The 24452-nt window shown below is 47.3% G+C and overlaps 1 protein-coding gene across 1 annotated transcript in view; it reads left to right on the top strand.

Moving 5' to 3' along the window:
• The window catches only part of LOC135919058 (uncharacterized), a 210220-nt gene extending 187164 nt beyond the window's left edge, over window positions 1-23056 (top strand). The window contains exon 14 of the mRNA XM_065452799.2: window positions 22904-23056. The gene's annotated coding sequence lies outside the window, so the exon portion shown is untranslated. The remainder of the gene's footprint in view (window positions 1-22903) is intronic.
• The last annotated feature ends 1396 nt before the right edge of the window (window positions 23057-24452 follow it).

Here is a 24452-nt window from a genome sequence, read left to right as displayed (position 1 = left end):
AGCGAGGCCTTGCGCCTCTTGAAGCTGGCACAGTTCCATTGCCACACAAATAATTTGCCTGTGTTGTCCGCCATTGTGTCTCTATATAGTTAGCATCCCCTTGAGCGCGGTGCACTTGCCCGACGCCTCGGAATCCTGATGTGCTTTCTTAACTTTACCGGCCACCTGCAGTCTGCTTACGTCAACAAGCTTAGCCTTCATTATCCCCATTCTGCGGTTAAGGGTAGCAATGGCCTCAGACTGTTTCTTGATGGTCTCGGATTGCTGCTCGATAGCTCCGGACTGTGTCTTAATCGCCTCCGCTAATAGATCGAGGAGTTCTGCAAGCGATCCTTTCGCGATGGTCGCGGCGGGCATGGACGCCCATACGGACGCCTCCTCCATCAGCTCCACCGCAGCCTCGGTCGACTCGGGAGGGGGCGCCTTACGCTTTGCCTGACCCAGCACTGGTTTTTGCGCTGGTGCGGGCGACGTGCTGCCATGACCGTGCTGTGCTTTACGAATAGATTCGACGTCTGCCCTCAAATTACGCATTTCCACCTTGAGCTGCGCGTTTTCCTGCTTTAAAGCCGCAAGACGCGGATCCTCCATCTGCTCTGGCAGTGTACCATGCGTTACCTTCTTTACAGTCGTCGTCTCCGTGACCTTGTCCACCCAAGTAGGCCCCTCCTGGATGCGAACACTGGAGCGCGAGCGTCCCCTAGAACGGGAGCGCGCTCTGCTGACGGGGCGACCACTGGATTGAGAGCGCGCTCTTCTGTCGGCATGCTCCCTGGATCTGGAGCGCCCTCTCGTTGCCGAAAGGCCCCGGGAAGGGACTGCGCCTGCCACGGTAGCATCACGTGATCCTGCAGCAACTTGCGCTTCCCGGCGCGCCGCCGGCGCTGCCGCCTCCGACGCACGATGTGCGGCACCTGGAAGCGCTGGCTGCACCTGCGGTCGGCCGTCGGGTGCGCGCCTCCACAGATGGCGCACTTTGGGTCGCACCGATGATCTTCTGGTGGGGAAACCATGGGCAAAACCGCGGCATTTCCTTTTGTCCTCGCCGTTAGGGCAGACGTCTGCTCTATGGCCGAGCTCTCCACACGTGTAGCAAACGTCTACTTGCCTGCGATACAGGGAGCAAGGCAACATGACCGTCCCGCAGACCACGTGATTCGGCAGCCTTTGTCCTTCAATGAGCACAACGATCGTGGGGGTCTTCTTGATTCTTCGTACTTCTAATGCCTCGGGGTTTCGGTGGTTGACAATGAGCGCCTTTAGATCGGCGTCGCTGATCTCGGGGTCCACCCCCGCACCACTCCCTTGCAGGTGTCATCCGATACCGCCACGTATGCTGCCACGTCGAAGGGCCCCTCCTTCGTATGGATCCTCTTGATCTTGGCATAGGCGCGCGCATTCGCTTCATGCGGCGTGGACATAACTAGGGTGTTCTGGATGCCATTGGGGCACACCGTGTCATCCCGCACTTGCGTCGGCGCCAGGGCCGCCGCCATGGCAAGCGCCCGGGCGAGGTGTGTCAAATCCGACTTCTTTAAGTCCAGCCCCCCTCGAGGTCGGTTTATGATCTTGAATTGCTCCCTCGGTAATATGGGGAGCCTCGAGGCGTCCACGATACGCTTCAACGCGCTCCGTGGTGCGGCAGTGCGGCTGCCGCGTTTCTCGCCTTTCTTCTTCGCTTCGGGCCCCGGCACCGCGGCTCGCCCGGCCCGGTCTTCTTCTTCTTTTTGCCCAGCGCTGTTACCCAGCCTGAGCACTCCGCATCCTCCGGACTAATATCCATGCCTTCAACAATCACCACGCTTGGATTGGAGGCCATAGCACCGCGTCTCGCCGCCACTCGCCGAGCGTCTCGAGCGAGCGTCTCGCCGCGCGGCCACCGCTCTGCCGTTAGGCTGAGCGCGTTAGGTTTAGCGGCGCGCGAGCGTGCTCCACCAGAAACAGCTCGGCAAAAAGTCACAAAAGCACCCACCGGTGAAAGTTCGGTGTCCTCCGGTTCCTTGCGACCAACGGCGTGGAATACTACAATTGCGTAACATGGCAGCCAAAAGAACCTGCCAAAAAGATTTAACAAAGCGGGAGCCGATATTCAGCCGTCCGCACTGGTCGGCTCTTCTTCTTCTTCCGCAGGCCGTTTCATTGAAAATTTTCTTATGAACTCCGGTGCGTGCCTCTTCAACAAGAAGGAGTCAACGTATTATAATACCCATCATAATTCATATTCATCAATAGACCTTTCGATTAGCTGTGCAGCAATTTTCCCGGACTTGCAATGGCATGTAATCAAAAATACTTATGGAAGTGACCACTTCCCTATTATGTTAAATTCAATAGGTCACCACGAATGCCCCTACATACCCCCCGGTGAAAACTAGCCTCTGCCGAATGGAATAATTTTAAAGAACCAACTTATTTATCACGATATTTGATCACTGATTTTAACACAGACGAATCAGTATCATATTTTACTTGTTTTATACTCGACGCAGCTGAAAAGTTTATTCCCCAATCACAAAGTCTCTCTTGTAAAATGCGGGTACCCTGGTGGAATGACCAGTGCAAACTGGCGCGAAAGAATCAAAACAAAGCGTGGGGTTCGCTGCGTCGCTCCCCGACTGCAGAAAACCTCATTGAATTTAAACTGGCCAAATCGCAAGGAAGGCGAACCCGGAGACAGGCAAGGAGGGCTAGCTGAGAGAGGTTTCTCTCGGGCATCACATCCTATACTCAAGAATCTAAAGTTTGGAATGGTGTACGAAAGCTAAAGGAGCAGCACATCCACCCATTACCCTTAGTTGACCCCTAAGGAACTACCTTGGAAGTCCAGGCCAGCGCTTTGGGCGAACGCTTCGTGTATGTATCAAGTTCCACACATTACACAAGATCGTTCCTGAAGTATAAACAAATAGCTGAACTTAAGACGCTTGATCGTAAATGCCGTCCGGATGAACCATATAACCGTCATTTTAATATTGCCGAGCTTAAAGCTGCATTGCGTACATGTAGAAGCTCTGCACCGGGAGTTGATAGAATCATCTATGACATGATTAGGATCTTACACGAAGACACAAAAATGACACTTCTGGCACTTTTCAACTCCATCTGGGCTGCCGGGTACCTTCCCTCTTAATGGAAAGAAGCTAATGTTGTGCCCGTCTTGAAGCTTCGTAAAGACCCTTCCTTGGCGGCAAGTTATCGCCCGATAGCTCTTACAAGTTGTCTTTTTAAGATATTCGAAGAAATGATTAATCGTAGACTAATACATTTCCTTGAACTGAACAATATGCTTGATCCCTATCTGCGTGGCTTCAGACAAGGGCGGTCCACAACTGATCATCTTGCACGCATTCAAGCAAATATGCGCGATGCATTTGTACATAAACAGTTCTTATCGATATTCCTTGATATGGAGAAGGCGTACGACACTACGTGGCGATACGGGATCTTGCGAAACTTGTCGGGGGATGGGCATTCGTGGAAATATGCTAAACATACTAGAAAGCTATCTGTCCAAACATACCATCCGCGTGGAAATCGGCAATGTATTGTCACGATCTTTTATACAAGAAACGGGTGTACCCCAAGGAGGTGTGCTTAGCTGCACGCTCTTTATCGTGAAGATGAGCACGCTTCGGGTTTCATTACCGCCAGCCATTTTTTATTCTGTTTACGTAGATGACATACAAACAGGTTTCAAATCCTGCAACCTTGCAGTGTGTGAGACGCAAGTACTACAGGGCTTGAACAAAGTATCTAAATGGGCAGACGAAAACGGATTTAAAGTGAACCCTTACAAAAGTTCTTGTGTGCTTTTCACAAGAAGAGAGGACACATTGCAGATTCCAATATTGAAATGTATGGCCAGCAAACCCCTGTGAACAAAGAGCACAAGTTCTTAGGCATTATACTTGACTGTAAACTAACATTTATTCCACACATAAAGTATCTCAACGTGAAATGCTTAAATACAATGAACTTACTGAAAATTTTATCCCATGCAACATGGGGCAGCGACAGGAAATGTTTGATGAATCTCCACAAGAGCCCAATCCGATCACGATTGGACTATGGTGCCGTGAACTATCATTCTGCCGCCCCGAGTGCGCTAAAGATGCTAGATCCTGTTCACCATCAAGGAATCCGACTGGCCACGGGCGCTTTTAGAACAAGTCCCATTGAAAGTCTATATGTAGAATCAAATGAGTGGCCACTCCATCTGCAGAGAGCATACATCAGCCAAACATATTTTCTAAACGTTCGCTCTAATCCTCAACACGCGTGTTTTAATACCGTTAACGATATAACAGATGCTACACTCTTTCGCAATCATCCCTCTGTAAGACAGCCCTTTTCACTGGGTGTGAGAGAGCTTAGCGCTGAAAATGGATGTTCCACTGCTCAGACATTGCCTAATCCCTCCAGCTAAGCTGCTACCTCCTTGGGAGTGGCAGATGATACAATGCGATATATCTGTCATGCAAGTTACAAAGCACGCTGCAGAGATTGAAATTCAGATGTAATTCCTGGAACTCAAGCATAAGCATTCCTGCACGGAATTCTACACAGACGCATCAAAGTCGCACGACGGGGTGTCCTATGCAGCTGTCGGTCCATCCTTCTCAGAATCCTATTTACTGCATCTGGAAACTAGTATCTTCACGGCTGAGGCCTACGCAATATTGTCGACCGTGAAGCATATAAGGAAATGAAAAACTAAAAAAAATCAGTTATATATCGGACTCCCTAAGTGTTGTGAAGTCTTTGATATCGTTCCGTAAGCACAAAAAATCCTGTAATAATTGAACTCTATTCCGTCTTATGTAAAGCATATGTATCTAACCAGCATGTGACTATATGCTGGGTGCCTGGCCATAGGGGGCATCCAGGGTAACGTTCTAGCGGACCAGATAGCCACATCAATTGCATCGCACACTGTTCATTCTACCGCTGCAGTTCCTGTCACAGACCTGAAGCCTTTCTTAAGAATGAAACTGCGAAACTACTGGCAACGCTTGTGGGACCTGGGAACAAACCATAGGCTGCATGTAATAAAGCCACAATTAGGTTTGTGGCCTCCTGTAACAAAATCACGCCGGACATATGTCCTATTCTGTCGTCTAAGAATAGGACATACATTTGGCACGCAGAACGTTTTACTCACTGGAAATAAGCCTCCAACCTGTGGTATTGCGGGGTGAGGCTGACCGTCCTCCAGATCTTCCTGGAGTGTCGGGAAGCCAAATATGAAAGAAACATTTTCCCTTAGCATACCGGCAGCACACCCCCCTTCATCCTGTTATGTTACTCGGTGCAGAACCGCTCTTTGATACCAACGCAGTCATAGGTTTCCTGAAAGATGTTGTGTTACATGTAACTAGCCCCATACGTTCGTAGCGCCTCCTCTCTCCAGAGGAAAGCGCTGTGATAGTTGTTTCGTATAGCACGTGCCTCTCGGCCCTTGGGTTCAAAGGGCTCTGGCGAGGTGGTAGTGCTCTTGGACAATTTTAGCATCTCACATATTTTGTATGTTGCATCATTTTTCCCAATGCATTTCAGTGTTCATAGTACACGTCATTATTCATTGCCATAGTTTTATTACTCGTACATTTTTATTCCATGTGCAGCAACGTCTTTTAGACCCCTTTACAGCCACGTCACACTAGCTTCACAGATCCCATTAGAACACTACAAACTCATTAACACTAGATTGGCGCTCTTTGGCCATACCTGGCCTTTGCCCCATTAAACATCAAAAAATTCGTTCATTCATTCATTCGTGCCTCACAATCAGAAAGTCGTTTTGGCACGTGAAACCCCTTAATTCAACAAGGCCACGTTCCTCTTTAACTCTGCTCTGCCGCCTAAGACGCCATGCCTGAAGTCGTAACTGTGGAAGGTATGGACGTAACCCAGGAAGATCTCAACGGTGCGGGGTGGATCACCGCCCTCAGCAACCGTAAAAAGCAGGAGACGAAGAGGCCGTCATTACGAGATGGCCAACGTGGTACGTGAACAAGCCGGCTGGCTACTGCACTGCCAAGGGACCGGCTAAAAGTCTGTTGTCGCAAGTGACAGCAGCTTTGAGACTTACGAAGCTCCCGAAAGAACACATAAAGGTTATCGTGCGCCCCAAAGGAGGCCTCGACGTATCAAAAGCCGACGCAGTACTGCTCGCTCAAGCCCTGGCCATGGCGGCGGCCCTGCCTGAGCGTCAAACGAAGGAAGACCCCTTGTGCCCAAACAAGCTACAGAATATTTTAATCATCGCCACTCCGCACGACTCTAATGCAAGGGTCTATGCGAGACTTAATAAGATCCATACTAAGTACGGTGCTTACGAAGTCTCGGCGTACGTCGCCGCCCCCGAAGATACGTGCAACGGCGTAATAAGGCACATCGACACCTGTCACGATGAAAGCACGCTTAGAAACATGATTGTGAACGAAAGAAATCCCACGGCACTAGAAGTCACACGAATCAAGAACTCGCATGTAGTCGTGATCTTATTCAGAGGCGTGCGTGTGCCCAACCACGTGATCTGCGGCACGGCCTTGTTGATATGTTCTTTATACCGACGCCAAGTCGATGTTTTACATGCTTGCGGCCACACAGGCCACCGTGCCGACGTTTACATCAGCAGCGAGGAAGAGAGAAGTAAATGTCGCGGTTGCAGAGAAGCAAAAGCGGACGACGAAGAAGAACATCAATGCACCCCCAAGTGCGAAGCGTGCGGCGGGCCCCACGTCACCGGAGACCGAACGTGCAAAAAGCGCTATCAAATCCCATACATCGTGCGACGCCGAAGACGCCCACATAGAGCAAGGAAGGCACAATTGGAGGAAGAATATGACGTCACCGACGCAAATGCGACATCTCGTTGGCTGCACCAGCTGCGCGGAGTGGTTCCATCCTAGGTCATCATCATCATCAGCCTGGTTATGCCCACTGCAGGGCAAAGGCCTTTCCCATACTTCTCCAACTGCCCCGGTCATGTACGAATTGTGGCCATGTTGTCCCTGCAAACTTCTTAATCTCATCCGCCCACCTAACTTTCTGCCGCCCTCTGCTACGCTTCCCTTCCCTTGGAATCCAGTCCGTAAGCCTCAGTGACCATCGGTTATCTTCTCTTCTCATTACATGTCCTGCCCACGCCCCTTTGTTTTTCTTGATTGCGACTAAGATATCATTATCTCGCGTTTGTTCCCTCACCCAATCTGCTCTTTTCTTATCCCTTAAGGTTACACCTATACTTCTTGTTTCCATAGCTCGTTGCGTCGTTCTTAATTTCAGTCGAACCCTTTTCGTAAGCCTCCAGGTTTCTGCCCCGTACGTGAGTACTGGTAAGACACAGCTGTTATGTACTTTTCTCTTTAGGGATAATGGCAACCTGCTGTTCATGATCTGAGAATGGCTGCCAAACGCACCCCAGCCCATTCTTATTCTTCTGATTATTTGACTCATGATCGGGATCCACAGTCACTACCTGCCCTAAGTAGATGTATTCCCTTACCACTTTCAGTGCCTCGCTACCTATCGTATACTTCTGTTCTCTTCCGAGACTGTTAAACATTAGTTTTCTGCAGAATAATTTTTAGACCCACCCTTCGGCTTTGCCACTCCAACTCAGTGAGCATGCATTTCAGTTCGTCCACTGAGTTACTAAGCAAGGCAATATCATCAGCCAATCGCAAGTTACTAAGGTATTCTCCATTAACTCTTATCCCCAATTCTTCCCAACCCAGGTCTCTGAATACCTCCTGTAAACACGCTGCGAATAGCATTGGAGAGATCGTATCTCCCTGCCTGACGCCTTTCTTGGGATTTTGTTGCTTTCTTTATGGAGGGCTACGGTGGCTGTGGACCCGCTCTAGATATCTTTCATTGTTTTTTACATACGGCTCGCCTACACCCTGATTCCGCAATGCCTCTGTGACTGCTGAGGTTCTCTAGGTACCCGATCTCTATCCGGAGGGCGCTCACGCTCGAGAAGGAGAGAATCCAAACCGAGGCAAAGAGAACGCTCCTCCAGATCGAGATCGCGGTCTCTCTCCCAGTCCGTCAAGCGGGCCCCATGGGCTCACAAGGTCATGGCAGCGACGCAGCCGTCTGGGAAGAAGAACGTATCAAGCAAAGAAACGACAGGTGAGGCACAGCCAGAGCATAGGATCGATCCCCGTATCCAAGTGCTCGAAGTGGAAAATAGGGAATTTAGACGCGAGCTCGCAGAGCTTAAGGAATCCTTTAGCAGCATGAAAGGAAAACTTATAAACCGGCATGAGGTTAGCAACAGTAACCCAGGCCCTTTAGCCGGGCAGTCGAAACGGAAGGCGCTCAACCCGGAACCCTTTAGCGATACAGAGGAGGAAGAAGAGGGTGACATAATCGAGGTCAACGAGAGCCCGTCCACCGCCTCGACTTTCCCCGTCGAAAACGAGGGTAAACTGGAAAAGACCCTGAGTAGGATTATGGAAATGCTCTCCGCCATAGAGTCGAGAGTAACGGTATTATAAAGACCTAGGGCTCAGCCCAGAAGTAGACAGACAACACATACTGAACCGCTCCCGACCGGATCAAATCCCGATGGGGGCGCTTAAGGTTTCTAAAATTTCACAGTAACAAAGATGGATCTCACAAATAACAATACCGTTAACATTTGGCAGTGGAATTGCGCTAGCTTGCAGAGGCGCAAGGCTCCGTTAGGTCAGCTGGTCATATCGGTGACAGAGAAGCCACAAGTCATTTTACTGCAGGAGACGCTCGCAGAGAAGGAGATTACTCTGTCGGGGTATCGCGCAGTAGCGTACGAAGGCGAAACGGGGAGAGGCATCGCCGCCTTAGTTAAAAAGAGTGTCTCCTTTGTGGAGCACACCGTTCCAAAGTATCGTAACGGACTAGAAGTACAACTGATCGAGCTCGTGCCCAGTAGATCGAGCAACGCGAATGTCTTTATTCCTAACGTCTACAGTTCGCCTGCAGATAAGAACAGAGACTATAACGCACTATTCCATTCCGCAACGCAATTCCATTCCGCAACGCGCCCCTCTTAATTGCGAGGGATTTCAACGCTCCGAACATGGAATGGGGATGCGGCTTCAACAGCAACAAGAGAACAAACATAGCCGGATGTGCAGCCGATTTTATTCCCGCTTGTTACAGATCCTAGGTTTTCCACTAGAAGTAGCAATTCGGTCAGTCGAGACACAATGCCTGACCTCACATTCTTCCGAAATATCAAGGGCACGTAGGATAATCTCCAGGAGGACTTGGGTAGTGGCCACTACATTCTCGATATCGCGGTGCAGGTCAAACTCAAACCTCCGGTCAACTACGAATACGTCGATTGGGATCTTTTCCGGAAAATTTGAGCCAAAACGGCCCCCTCAAGCGAATCCTTCACAGAACTAATTACCTATCTTAAACAGGCGGTCAAAAACACGACCAATGAAATTAGCACAGAACTTGAATTCCCCAAAACGGACTCGCGGTTTTAGCCGCGAGTGTTCAGCCTCCAGGAGATGCGGTCCACATCTCCTGGAGGCTAAACACCCTCTTGGAGAGAGGTGGAACATAGAGAAATTAAATCGCCGACTACGGGCAAAACTAACGTCACTAAACAAGGAAATAGACTGCTATTACAAGCAACTGGCCCTGCAACAGTGGGACGAAACGTGCAACGAAACGGATGGTTGCATGAGAAGAGGTAGTAGGTGGAATCTGCTTAAAAGCCTCCTCAACGACAAATAGTCCCGGAATGTGCTAAATCTCGCCGTCGATAAGCTCATACATAAGCAGGTCACCTTGGGCCTCACAAACGATGTAATTGTCAACGACTTGGCGCGAACTTACCTACCCGTCAAGGAAGGAGATTCGCAAGGCATAAGCGCGAGAGCGGTTTACACGGGGCTAGACAGGCCAGAAATTAGACGTACCTTTTGCGATTTCAGAAACCAGAGACGTACTCTTGAACCTAAACGGAAGATCGGCCCCAGGGCCAGACGGGGTCACCAACAAGCTGCTCCGGAACCTGGACGACAAGGCCATCGAAATCCTAACGGCAGCGATAAACGAGGTGTGGAGCTCGGGGCAGGTCCCGTCGGAATGGCACACCACCAAGGTGGTTCTCATCCCCAAAATAGTTGGCGCAGCGCCTTTGAGATTATGTTACTTATATGTTTGTCCCATTTGAGCTCCCAGGTTAGTGTAACGCCTAGATATTTGTGTTCTTCAACTATATTAAGTGGCGTGCCGTTCATTGCGTATACAAAGATTGACGATACCGTTTTCCTGGTTACAGACATGATCTAGTATTTTGTATGTTTATTTGCAACTGCCATTTAGAGCACCACTTAGATATGTCAGCTACAGAATCATTTAATTTCATATCATCATTCTAATGAATATTTTCTCTGTATATGACGCAGTCGTCTGCGAATATTTTTATATTGCAATTGACGTTAGCCGCGATGTTGATACGGCGAAGTTGCAAGTATAGAAAGAGTATATTTACAATATATATTCAGGATGAGTCAGAGTAGTTAAAATGGCTGACCACCAACAACACGCGGCAGCCAGCGTCTCGGATCTTCTTCCTCTCTCTTCTTTTATCCTTCCGTAACAGGACTCCCGGGTGGCGAAGGGACGTCTCGGCGCATGGTAGGCGAAGAATTGCGAGCGAAGTATGCCTTCAGCCCCGAAATCTGCACGACGTCAACAGGCGCCTGATTTGATGCAACAAAGTGTAGCGGCAAAATCTCGTAATTTACGTCGTTAACTTGGCATAGGACTTCATAAGGTCCTATGTAGCGATAGAAAAGCTTCTGGGAGAGGCCAACCCGGCGATATGGTGACCAGAGGAGCACCCAAACACCTGACGCGAACTTAACATCGCGTTGGCAGCGGTCTTAGCGCTCTTTCTGTGCATGCTGCAGGGCTAATAAACGAGATCTAGTGACTTGACGTGCCATGTGGGCGCAATCGATGACTTCACAAGTGCACTCAGTTGCAACACGTGGCACAGAAGGGAGAATGGTGTCAAACGGCAATGTTGGGTCGCGACCATACAAGGGCTAAAAGGGTGAATATCGTGCAGTGTCAAGTCGGGACGAGTTATACGTGAACTTCAAGTGAACAAGCCTGGCATCCCAGTCGCGGGGATCATTGGAGACGTATATCGACAGCACCGCTGTGATTGTTAGGTTGAGACGTTCCGTAAGACCGTTCGTTTGTGGGTGGTAGACGGTACATCTTCAATGGTTCAATTTTCATGTGGATTCACACCTGCCTTTCCGATGTGCTTCGTGCGTCTGCGCACATCTGTTGGGGGACACGCGAGTTTAAGAAGCCTGGAGGCATTGGCCCGAGAGGTGCTCGAAGCCTATCACATTCAGAAATAATGCGGTGGCTGTACCAGCGTGCCACCCATTTTTCTTCATAAGAATGAGTGTGATTTGTTACATACCGTAGTAAGATGGTATGTAACAAATCATAGACCTAACATAGACAGCCATCATACAAGATGTGGACGTGCTCAGCAAGGTGCGCTGCAGTGACAATAGGATGGTAAGAACTCGAATTAGCCTAGACCTGAGGAGGGAACGGGAGAAACTGGTACAAAAGAAGCCGATCAATGAGTTAGCGCTAAGAGGAAAAATAGAGGAATTCCAGATCAAGCTACAGAACAGGTATTCGGCTTTAACTCAGGACGAGGAACTTAGTGTTGAAGCAATAAACGACAATCTTGTGCGCATCATTTAGGAGTGTACAATGGAAGTCGGTAGTAACTCTGTTATGCAGGATACCAGTAAACTATCGCAGGATACCAAAGATCTGATCAAGAAACACCAATGTATGAAAGCATCTGACGCTACAGCTAGAACAGAACTGGCATAACTTTCGAAGTTAATCAACAAGCGTAAGACAGCGGACATATAGAAGCATAATATGGATAGAATTGAACATGCGCTCAGGAACGGAGGAAGCCTAAAATAAGTAAAGAATAAACTAGGAATTGGCAAGAATCAGATGTATGCGTTAAGAGACAAAGGCGGGCAGTATCATTACAAATATGGTTGAGATAGTTCAAGTGGCTGAGGAGTTCTATAGATATTTATACAGTACCAGTGGCACCCGCGACGATAATGGAAGCGAAAATAGTCTCTCGAAATCCCACAGGTAACGCCGCAAGAAGTAAAGAAAGTCTCGGGACATATGCAAAGGGGGAATGCAGCTGGGGAGGATCATGTAACAGCAGATTTGTTGAAGGATGGTGGACAGATTGTATTAGAGAAACTGGCCACCCTGTATACGCAATGCCTCATGACCTCGAGCGTACCGGAATCTTCGAAAAACGCTAATATATTCCTAATCCATAAGAAAGGGGACGCCAAAGACTTGAAAAATTATAGACCGATGAGCTTACTGTCAGTTGCCCACAAACTATTTACTTAGGTAATCGCAAATGGAATTTTTTATTTTATTTAAGTAAAGTAACGAATCAGGAACACCTTAGACTTCTGTCAAGCAAAGGACCAAGCCGGATTCCGTAGAGGCTACTCAACAATAGACCATATTCACACTATCAATCAGGTGATAGAGAAATGTGCGGAATATAACCAACCGTTATATATAGCTTTCATTGATTATGAGAAAGCGTTTGATTCTGTCGAAACCTCAGCAGTCATGGAGGCATTAAGGAATCAGGGTGTAGACGAGCTGTATGTTAAAATACTCAAAGATATCTATAGCGGCTCCACAGCCACCGTAGTCCTCCATAAAGAAAGTAACGAAATCTAAATAAAGAAAGGCGTCAGGCAGGGAGATACAATTTCTCCAATGCTATTCACAGCATGTTTACAGGAGGTATTCAGAGACCTGGATTCGGAAGAATTGGGGATAAATGTTAATGGAGAATACCTTAGTAACTTGCGATTCGCTGATGATATTGCCTTGCTTAGTAACTCAGGGAACCAAGTGCAATGCATGCTCACTGACCTGGAGAGGCAAAGCAGAAGAGTGGGTCTAAAAATTATTCTTCAGAAAACTAAAGTAATGTTTAACAGTATTGGAAGAAGACAGGAATTTACAATACGTAGGTAAGGGAATACATCTACTTAGGGCAGGTAGTGACGGCTGATCCGGATCAGGAGACGGAAATAATCAGAAGAATAAGAATGGGTTGGGGTGCGTTTGGCAGGCATTCTCAGATCATGAAGAGCAAGTTGCCATTATCCCTCAAGAGAAAAGTGTATAATAGCAGTGTCTTACCAGTACTCACGTACGCGGCAGAAACCTGGAGGCTTACGAAAAGGCTTATACTCAAATTGAGGAAGACGCAACGAACTACGGAAAGAAGAATGATGGCTGTAACGCTAAGGGATAAGAAAAGAGCAGATTGGGGTAGGGAACAAACGCGAGTTAATGACATCTTAGTTGAAATCAAGAAAAAGAAATGGGCATGGGCAGGACATGTAATGAGGAGGGAAGATAACCGATGGTCATAAAGGGTTACGGACTGGATTCCGAGAGAAGGAAAGCGTAGCAGGGGGCGGCAGAAAGTTAGGTGGGCGGATGAGATTAAGAAGTTGGCAGGGATGACATGGTCACAATTAGTACATGACCGGGGTTGTTGGAAAAGTATGGGAGAGGTTTTTGCCCTGCAGTGGGCGTAACCAGGCTGATGATGATGGTGATGTAGTAAGACAGCACGAATACACTTGGTGAGTATTGGTTGTGTCCCCAATGGTTGGCAAGCACATATGTTTTGGTTTTGTGCTTGAAATCAGAATAATTAAATGTCTGGTGTTCTTTTTATCGTCTCCTTTCTGTTCGTATGTTGTTTTACATCGCGCCACGTAACCTTTATTAGCTATGCCCTAACTCACGCAACATAGTCGTCGTGAAAAATTGCCTGTCAAATCAATGAATTTTCCATGTCAACAGACTTTCTCTGCCTTTTCCTGGGTTTTCATGTGTCTCATGTCTGTCTACGACGCAGACAAACGCAAGTGGTGCGCAGGATACTACTTCACACCACATGCCAGCTGTCATATGCCGCCAATACCACCGCGAACTATCGTTAATGAACACAAACAGCACAGAATGATTCGCTTACATCAATTCCTATGGTGCTTTGGATTTTACATAATTTTTGCTTTTGTGTAAATCAGTGTTAGTGTGGCCGATTATACAAGTGCGCAATGGAGCGTCACATCAAGCCTTATACTCGTGTCGCATTGGCGTTTGGAAGGCTTTCCAACCGGTAGCCCGTTGACACAAAGGTGAAGTTTGAGCCGCTGCACGAGTAGTTTCGAAGGCCGCCGGGTCAATAATATATCTAGTCAACGGAGCACCCTGTAACTCCATCAAAACCTCGGTGGCATATGAGCAACAGAAGGTGGAAAAGCGTGAACGTGTTCAGAGTATGCTCGTGTAGTATGCTCAGCATCGTTCTCAGTATGCTCGCACTCACGATTAGAAAGAAAGAAGTCTAACCAAAATGCTCTAAAAATAGTATATGTGAGTGTTGTGAATTTTTTAATAAAGCATTTTTGCCACAAACCTTTCTCGTTTTCAAGTGGATTTAATATAAGTTAACCTTTCGTGACATGAAAACGAACATAAAGATGTACGGCGCCGTAAAATTTTTGCGAGAAACCCTTGAACGACTCACCGGCCTTTCAAAAGTGCCGTGTAGCAGCACCGCAACTCCTTTTCTTTCTTTCTTTCTTTCTTTCTTCCTTTCTTTTTTCTTTCTTTCTTTCTTTATTGATACTGTCAGCCCTTTCTTTAGGGCCATTCCTGGAGTGGAGAAAAAAACTAAAACAAGCAATGTCAACACATCTGATTCAGGCAGGGCGTACAATACATCTGAATACAACGTGCACAAAGAAATTGCAGTGCATATACATTGTAATAAAGCAAGCAGAAAAACGAATCAACATCCCTTGAGGCACGTAAAATAAGAACAACATAGACAGAGAATAACAAAATCATAAAATCAGATGATTCACAAATTCATATTGATTAAGGCACCGCGCTCTCCGAATAAATAACGGCATCCAAATTACTCAGAAAATTATTAAAAGAGGCAGACTGAACTACGGCATCGGGAAGCATGTTCCACTCTTTTATCGTTCCGGGAAAGAATGATGATGATGTGTGGTGTTTTGTGGCGCAAGGGCCAGGTTTGGCCAAAGAGCGCCATGACAGGTGGTAGTGTTATCGATGTATTGTGGAAGATGTGACTTGGCTGTAAAGAGGCCTAAAGATAGTCGCTGTAAATGGGTAAAATCTATGTACTATAAAATTATGGCGATGACTAATGACGAATACTATGAACAATAAAATCTATCGTAGAAGAATGATGCAAAATGAAAATATATAGGATGGTAAAAAAACTTGGAGCACTACTGCCTCGCCAGAGCCCTTGAAACCCAAGGGCCTAGAGGCATGTGCTATACTAAAGAGCTATCGCAGCGGCATCCTCTGAAGAGAGGACCCGCTACGAACATGTGGGGCTAAAAACATGCAGGACAACATCTTTCAGGAAACTTAGGACTGCGTTGGTGTCAAATAAAGGTTCTGGGCCGAGTAGCATTACGGGATGTAGGGGGATGTGCTGCCGGTATGCTAGCGAAAAATGTTTCCTTCTTTCGGATTCGGCTGCCCGACACTCCAGGAGGACGTGGAGGACGGTCAGCCTCTCCCCGCATCTACCGCAGGTTGGAGGATTATTTTCAGTGAGTAAATAGTTATGCGTGCCAAATGTGTGTCCTATTCTGAGGCGACAGAATAGGACATCTGTTCGCCGCGATTTTGTTACGGAGGGCCAAGAACCTAACTGTGGCTTTATTACGTGCAGTTTATTATTCACTTCTGCGTCCCACATACGTTGCCAGTGGTTTCGCAGTTTTCTTCTTAGGAAAGGCTTCAGGTCTGTGACAGGGACCGAAGCAGTAGGACTAACTGAATGCAATGAAATGGATGTGGCCATCTGGTCAGCTAGTACGTTTCCCTCAATGCCCCTATGACCAGGTACCCAGCATATAATCACATGTTGGTTTGATATATATGCTTTACACAGTGCGGAGTGGAGTTGATTAATTACCGGATTTTTGTGGCTACAGAAAGACATCAAGGCCTTCACAACACTAAGGGAGTCTGTATATATAACTGATTTCTGGAGTTTTGACTTATTTATATGCTTTGCGACCGACAGCAGTGCGTAAGCCTCAGCCGTAAAGATACTAGTTTCCGGATTGAGTACATCGGTTTCAGAGAAGGATGGGCCGACGGCTGCATAGGTCACCCCGTCGTGTGACTTCGATGCGTCTGTGAAGAACTCCGTGCAGGAGTATTTGTGCTGGAGTTCCCGGAAATGCATTTGGATTTCAATCTCTGGAGCATGTTTTGTAACTTGCATGAAGGATATATCACATTGTATCAGCTGCCACTCCCAAGGAGGTAGCAGCTTGGCTGGATGCATTGGGCAAAGCTCGAGGATTGGGACACGCATTTCGTCACTAAGTTCCCTCACACGCAGCGAGAAAGGCCGTCTTACGGAAGGACGATTATTAAATAGTGTAGCATATGTCGTATCGTTAATGATATTAAAACACGGGTGTTGAGGATTAGAGTGGACTTTCAAAAAATATGTTTGGCTGATGTATGTTCTCTGCAGATGAAGTGACCACTCATTTGATTCTGCATATAAGCTTTCAATAGGACTTGTTCTGAAAGCTCCAGCGGCCAGTCGGATTCCTAGATGGTGGACCGGATCTAGCATCTTTAGCGCGCTCGGGGCTGCAGAATGATAGATCACGGTACCGTAGTCCAACCGTGATCGGATGAGGCTCTTGTAAAGATTCATTAAACATTTTCTGTCGCTGCCCCATGTTGTGTGGGATAGCACTTTAAGCAAGTTCATTGTTTTTAAGCATTTGTCCTTGAGGTACTTTATGTGTGGAATAAACGTTAACTTGGAATCAAGTATGATGCCTAAGAACTTGTGTTCTTTTTTCACAGGAATTCGCTGACCATACATTTCGATAGTGGGTTCTGCAATGAGCCCTTTTTTCCTTGTGAAAAGCACAGAAGAACTTTTGTTGGGGTTAACTTTAAATCCGTTTTCTTCTGCCCATTTGGACACTTTGTTCAAGCCCTGTTGAACTTGCCTCTCACTTACAGTAAGGTTGCAGGATTTGAAGCCCATCTGTACGTCGTCTACGTAAACAGAATAAAAAATGGCTGGCGGTAATGAAGCACGAAGGGTGTTCATTTTCACGATGAAGAGCGTGCAGCTAAGTACACCTCCTTGAGGTACACCAGTTTCCTGTATAAAAGGCCGCGACAATACATTGCCGACTTTCACGCGGAATGTACGGTTGGACAAATAGCTTTCTATTAGGACGAGCATATTGCCACGGATGCCAATTCCCGACAAGTCTCTCAAGATTCCATAGCGCCACGTAGTGTCGTACGCCTTCTCCATATCGAGGAATACGGATAGGAAATATTGTTTATGTAGAAAGGCGTCGCGAATGTTTCCCTCAATGCGCACAAGGTGATCGGTTGTGGACCTCCCTTCTCTGAAGCCACACTGAAAGGGATCGAGGACATTGTTAAGTTCAAGGAAATGTACAAGTCTGCGGTTAACCATTTTTTCAAAAACCTTACAAAGACAATTTGTAAGAGCTATCGGACGGTAGCTTGCCGCCAAGGAGGGGTCTTTACCCTGCTTAAGAACAGGGACCACAATCGCTTCTTTCTATGCGGATGGGAGGCATCCCATAGCCCAAATAGCGTTGAAAAGCGTGAGTAGTGTAAGTTTGGTGTCAGTGTGTAAATTTCTGATCATTTCGTACATGACTCTATCAGGTCCCGGTGCAGAGCTTTTGCATGTGGTCAAAGCAGCTCTCAACTCTGCAATACTGAACGGCCGGTTATAAGGTTCATTCTGTCTGGATTTTTGTATTATTGGCTTACATTCTTCTATTTGTTTGTATTTCAAAAATGATTGCGAATAGTGGTTTGAACTCGACACGCTCTCAAAGTGTTCTCCAAGTGTGTCTGCCTGATCTTTCAGTGTTTCACCTTGTGTGTTCACCAAAGGAAGTGAATATGTTTGTCGCCCTTTTATCCTATTAACCCTGTTCCAGACTTTGGCCTCATCTGTATAGGAGTTGATACCAGATAAAAACTTCTGCCAACTCTCTCTTCTGGCTTGTCGGCGGGTTCGCCTGCCTTGGGATTTTACTTTTTTAAAATTGATAAGATTCTCCGCAGTGGGGGAGGCGCGTAGCATCCCCCACGCTTTGTTTTGTTTCTTACGAGCGATCCTACAATCGTCGTTCCACCACGGGACTCGCCGTTTGCATGCCAATCCATTTACTTGTGATATACATTTAGTTGCGGCATCTATTATAAAGGCTGTAAAATATTCCACGGCAGCATCAATTCCTAACGAGGACATGTCATCCCATGATATACTAGTTAAGTTACGGAATTTCTCCCAGTCTGCTGTCTCAGTCTTCCACCTAGGAGCCTGTGGTGGATATTCGTCTTCTTTAAGTGTTCTTAATAATACGGGGAAGTGGTCGCTTCCGTAAGGATCGTTCGTAACTTCCCATTCTAGTTCAGGCAGTATGGACGGAGAAACTATGCTCAGATCAATTGAAGAAAAGGTATTGTTTGCAAGACAGTAATATGTGGGTTTCTTCTTATTCAGAAGGCACGCACCAGAAGAGAAAAGGAACTGTTCAACGAGACGACCTCGCGCATCGATACGAGAGTCTCCCCACAAGGTGCTGTGTGCATTGAAATCGCCAAGAACAACATAAGGTTCTGGCAATTCATCTATGAAGGACTGAAATTCAGGTTTCTTTAATTTGTAATGTGGGGGTATGTAAAGCGAACAAATAGTGATGAGTTTGTTCAGCAGGACAACTCGAACCGCCACTGCTTCGAGGGCCGTTCGTAGCTGTAAACGTTGACACGCTATGCTTTTTTGAATTACAATGGCAACACCACCCGATGATGCGACAGCATCATCGCGGTCTTTGCGAAAAGTAACGTGTTGTCGAAGAAAATTTGTGTGTTTTGGTTTTAAGTGTGTTTCCTGTAAACACAGCACTTTTGGATTGTGTTTATGGATAAGTTCTTGCAGATCATCGAGATTCCTGAGAAGACCTCTGACATTCCATTGGATGATTTGTGTATCCATATTTAAAGAAAAATTGGTGCTGTGTTTACGGAAACGGAGGTGATGCCTTAGGTTACAGAGCTCTTTCGAGGCCCTGTAACGGGAGTTCTGCCCTTTCTGGAGCGTTCGAGGGAGCCTCGCGGCTCCTTAGGCGCTTGGCGCGCCGTGGAGATAGGTGTAGTGTCCATTGCCTCCTGTGAGGCGCCGGACACGTGCTCTTGCGAGCGGGAAGTTACCAGCGAGGGTCCCGACTTGGAGGGCAAGACCCCTGCGCCCACCAGCCCGGAGGTCGATGGGGCACTGTGCGGGATTTGGCTGCGCCGGCTGTTGCCAGCGCTGGAAGGGGCCGGGGAGGTTGGGGCAGCCTCGGCTGCGCCAACCTTCGGGGTCGATGGCCCCTTTTCCTCGGTTGGCGGAGCAGCGCTAGCTGCAACCACCGTGGGGGCAGATGGCGTAACTGCCGACTCACTGCGTGTGGGTCGGACAGTCGCCGGAGGCCGTTGTGACGCTGCCCCCTGACGCGCCACTTCGGCAAAGCTTTTCTTTGGCAGGTATGCTACCCGCCTTCGTGCCTCTTTGAACGATATATTCTCTTTCACTTTGATCGTTACTATTTCTTTTTCCTTCTTCCAGGAGGGGCACGACCGCGAGTACGCGGCGTGCTCCCCATCACAGTTTACACAGTGGGGAGCGTTCTCACACGTTTCAGTGGTGTGTTCTTGGGCACTACATTTAGCACAAGTTTGGCGGCCTCGGCAACTCTGCGAACTGTGGCCGAAGCGCTGGCACTTGAAACAGCGGAGTGGGTTGGGCACATACGGCCTAACGCGGAGCTTGATGTACCCGGCCTCGATTGACTCGGGCAGGACACTTGAACCAAAGGTGATTATTAAGTGCTTCGTTTGAATCTCTTTACCATCTCGCCTAATCTTTATTCTTCTAACATTGATAACATTTTGCTCACTAAAGCCTTCCAGGAGCTCCGCCTCAGTCAGCTCAAGCAGATCATCATCGGAAACAACACCGCGGGTGGTGTTCATTGTGCGGTGTGGCGTTACTGTTATGTGGGTCTCCCCGAATGACACTAGTTTCTGTAGTTGCTCATATTGCTTTTGGTCGCGGAGCTCAAAGAGGAGGTCACCGCTTGCCATCCTGGACACCTTATAACCTGGTCCAAAACCATCAGTCAAGGACTTTGAGACAAGGAATGGTGATATGTTTCGCACTGCTTTGTTTGGCTTTTCAGAGTGAATGACGTGGAACCGGGGAAAATTCTGGATTTGGTGTCCGAAAAACTGAAAAACATCTTCGGTGCGCCCTCGTTTCGGAGGGCGATCAGGAAGTTTGGGGAAGGGAGTTTCCATGGGAATATATAAGATTCGGCAACAGCGCCGACCGCCCACCACGGAGCCCAACGAGGGGACGCGGCAGAGCTTGTGTACAAGCCTGCACGACGCCAGCCGTACGCCATCACTATAACCCAATATGGTGTACCCAAGGTAGGATATCCACACAAGGTTAACCCTAGCCGCCGTGGAGAAAGGAAGTAAATGGAAGAGAGAAGGAGACAGGAAAGATGTAAAGTGAGAGATAAAGACGAAGGGTTTGAGAAGAGAGAGACAGGAAAAGGCGACTACCGATTTCCCCCGGGTGGGTCAGTCCGGGGGTGCCGTCTACGTGAAGGAGAGGCCAAAGAGGTGTGTTGCCTCCGCCGGGGGGCCATGAAGGTCCGAACACCCCGGCATCGGCTCAACCCCCAGGATCCCCTTTTCCCCGGACACGGCTAAGCCGCGCACGGCTACGCGCGGGAGGGTCCAACCCTCGTGTGCTCGGGTACGTGGTGTCGCAACACACCAAACGCCTGCTTGCGCAGACGCCCCTGCGGGGCCGGGAAAGAAGCTATATATAAATGTGTCATTACGGGTTACAGGAGGGGGAATATACATGCTGTGGCGATGTCTAGAAGATTCATTAGTAGAAATTTCAAAATAGTTCGTCCTATTATTTTTATTTGATTATGGTTAATAAAGGAACACAAATTTCAGCCTATCATACTTAGTCCTTAATTTTAAATTGGAAAGATTTGCAAGCTGACATAGATTTGAAGCGGAGTGATGTTGACCATGTTTGTTGAAGATGAATCGAGAAGCTAACCTCTGAATCATTTCCAGTTTTTTACGGTTTTTCTCTGTGTAAGGATCCCAGACAATTTTCGCGTACTCAATGATTGGTCTGAACAGTGTTCTATAGGCCGAGTTTTTAACTTCAGAGGTTGCTCTGTGCAAATTTCGCCATAGGCCCCAAAGTGCATTATTGGCCTTCTTACTTCCTGTACATGTCCATTCCAGATTAAGTCACTTCTAAATAATTAACCCAAATATTTGTGTTCATCTACCTTTTTCAACGTGTTGCCATGTATAATATAAGGAAATCGCAGGATATTCCTTTTTCTTGTAATAGATATGGTTAATAATTTAGTTTGATTTATAACCATTTGCCAGTCAGAACACCATTTCATAATGTTTTCAATGTTGCATTGCAATTTAATTTGTTCACTGGCAGATTCTATATTATAAACAACACAGTCGTCAGCGAATAGCCTTATCGGAACAGAAATGAGTCGATAAAGTTGTGGCGCTTCAAAGACACTCGACTGGAACGCCTTCCAAGCGTGCCCGTGTAATACCGGTATTGCACGTAGCCTCTCTCGTGCTCGTACTGCTCGTGCTCATGTGCTCTATTGCCAGGGGCCAGGTTGAAGAGGGTAGGGGATATCACCGAGCTTTGCGAGGTACCCCTGTCGCCCAGTTCGACTGGCTCCGACTGCACCAAGCCGACAAGTAGCGGGGCCTGCCTTCCCCTCAGGAAGTCACGGATGTAGTCATGGTGATGTTGACCTTGTTCGAGTGTTGAGTTTTGTTGTAGGAGGAAGGAGTGCCGTATGTTATCAAAGGCGTTGTTTAGGTCTAGGCCTAGGATGTACTTTACGTCTTTTATTGTGCTGTCTAGTATCTTGCTTTTGACGAGTTTCGTAGCGTTTTCCGTTGCCAGGCACGGACGAAAACCAATCATGTAGTGATGATATACCGTTGTCTTCCAGGTAAGACTTAACACGGTTAAGCACCGCATGCTCCTTGGTAAGCGAGATTGGACGCAGATTGATCTTGCTGAGAGGTTGGCCGGGTTGCGGTACTAAGACCGTTTTGGCCATCTTCCATTCTATGGGAGCTGTGCCTGAACGCCACGTCTCATGAACTATCGCATTCAGGTGTTCCGCACCGCCCTCATCCAGATTGTGGAGGGCCTTGCCTTGTTGGTGATGTCAGCCAGCCCCGGTGCGGATCGGCTGTTGAGACCTCTGAGCGCTTGTATGATCTTTTCCGTGGTGAAGTCAGCATGAAGCACCGCGTTAGGTTAGCCCGAGTATTGGGAGGTTGTGTCCTCGGGAGCTTCCGCATCCGCCACGGGGAAGTACTTGGCCGTCAGTCTTAGTATGAGCTCGTTCGGTGTTTAGGTCTTGCGGGCTTCTTATAGCAGCTTGTCCGGAGGAATTACTGTACAGCTCGACTAGGCGCCACGTTTTTAGGTATCAGCTATTAAAGCGAGCCACTTAGGCTTTCGCTTAAACAAGTAATTCCATGCACGCTTATTTATTAGCGGAATGAAACGACGCAATAAAATCATGTTTTGTTATCCTTTGCGCAGGAGATCTCTTGCTGCGTTGGGCCTTGTTTCACCAGAAGATAAGGCACAATGATGACTGCAGCACACCTTGCTTCGCACTGATGGAACACATTATAAATAATTTTTTCTTCGTACATTCCGTAATACATTTTTTTTATTCTGAACCAATAAAGATGAAGAATATGCTTCATTTACTGTTCATGTATTTATTTATTTCAAAGCAAATAAAGCTAACAATCTGCTTCATGCGTGCACTGCTCCTTTTCGATATTTGGTTTTGTTTAGTCATCGTTAGTGTGTTCATGTTTTCGTGAAAAAAGGCAGCATGTTTTGAGTGTACGTTGTGTCACAATGATGACCACGGCAATACAGTAGTCCTTTCGTTGTTCTGCACTTATTCTTACACCGTAGTAAATTTACCATCTTTATTGTTCTTTTTAATCTTTTTGCGTATGGGAAAAACATTGCCTAGGGCGATGACTGACCTTATTACATCGTAATAACTCCAATAAGCCCATGCCAACCAACTAACATAGAAATAAGTAGTCATTGGTTATAACTTTTTCATTTCAGCAGGCATATTTTTGGGGGGTAATTGCTAAAGCCCCAAGGCTTCCACGCTTTGACGCGCATGATTGCACCTCGTAAAAAACTATACACAACAGACTTCCGAGATCGTGTAGGAAGAGATGCAGGTAATTGCGGTAACCCTATCGGAAAATCCAGCATGGTGAGTACTGGAAATTATAGTGGGTATAATGGCAATCATATGGTGCATGATAGAAATTAAGGTGAAAATAATGGGCAGTGCTGGGAGGCTGTCTACCATGGTGGGCTATGCTGAGAAGCAGCGAACAGTATGGTTGGCGTAGTGTAAATGATGGCGGTTAACGTTCTACTATGCCGGGAGGCCGTGCCCACCATTGTAGGCATGCTGGAACGGAATGGGCAGTAGATGGGTATAGTGTGCAGGATGGTGGGTTGCACTGTGCTATGCTGGGAAATAGGAGCCAGATTGTGGGTGGGAAAACGATGGTGGGTGCAGTTTAAGTAGTGGTGGCTGTGATGGGTGACAGTGTGTAGCAGCAAGCAACATACTGGGCATGAAATGTGACAGTATATAATGGGAAAACGCAACTAATTTTTGATACACTCAGTTTAGGCACAATTAACTTTCACAGTAGCCTTTTATATGCTGAAATATGACGCTCAAAGTCATTCAGTTTTGAATAAATCAGGAATCCATACAATTTGAATATTATGCATTATTATGTTACGACTAAAATTGTTTTTCATTTTTTGATGTGTGTAAATAGAACTGAACTACATAGGCCTAATTTTTTTATGTAGAATGATGTTCCGGCTTTTTGGCATTCAGCAGTATTACGCGGTACATATTGTTACGAAGAGTTGCGAAGAAATGGTTTTATTTACAGGAGATGGATGATGAACGTAGCGTGATCGCGGCGCAGCCCGGCGTCTCAAACTCCTCGTTCTCTTCGTCTTCTCTTCTCTGTTCTTGTGCGCGCCTTTCGTATCCGTTACATTTCCCCGCAAACAGACGAAGCCC

This window comes from Dermacentor albipictus, unplaced genomic scaffold (genome assembly GCF_038994185.2).
Source record: "Dermacentor albipictus isolate Rhodes 1998 colony unplaced genomic scaffold, USDA_Dalb.pri_finalv2 scaffold_15, whole genome shotgun sequence".
Classification (NCBI taxonomy): Eukaryota; Metazoa; Arthropoda; class Arachnida; order Ixodida; family Ixodidae; genus Dermacentor; species Dermacentor albipictus.
The sequence above is the reverse complement of the archived record's forward strand: the minus strand, read 5'-3'. Positions and strand labels throughout refer to the sequence as shown.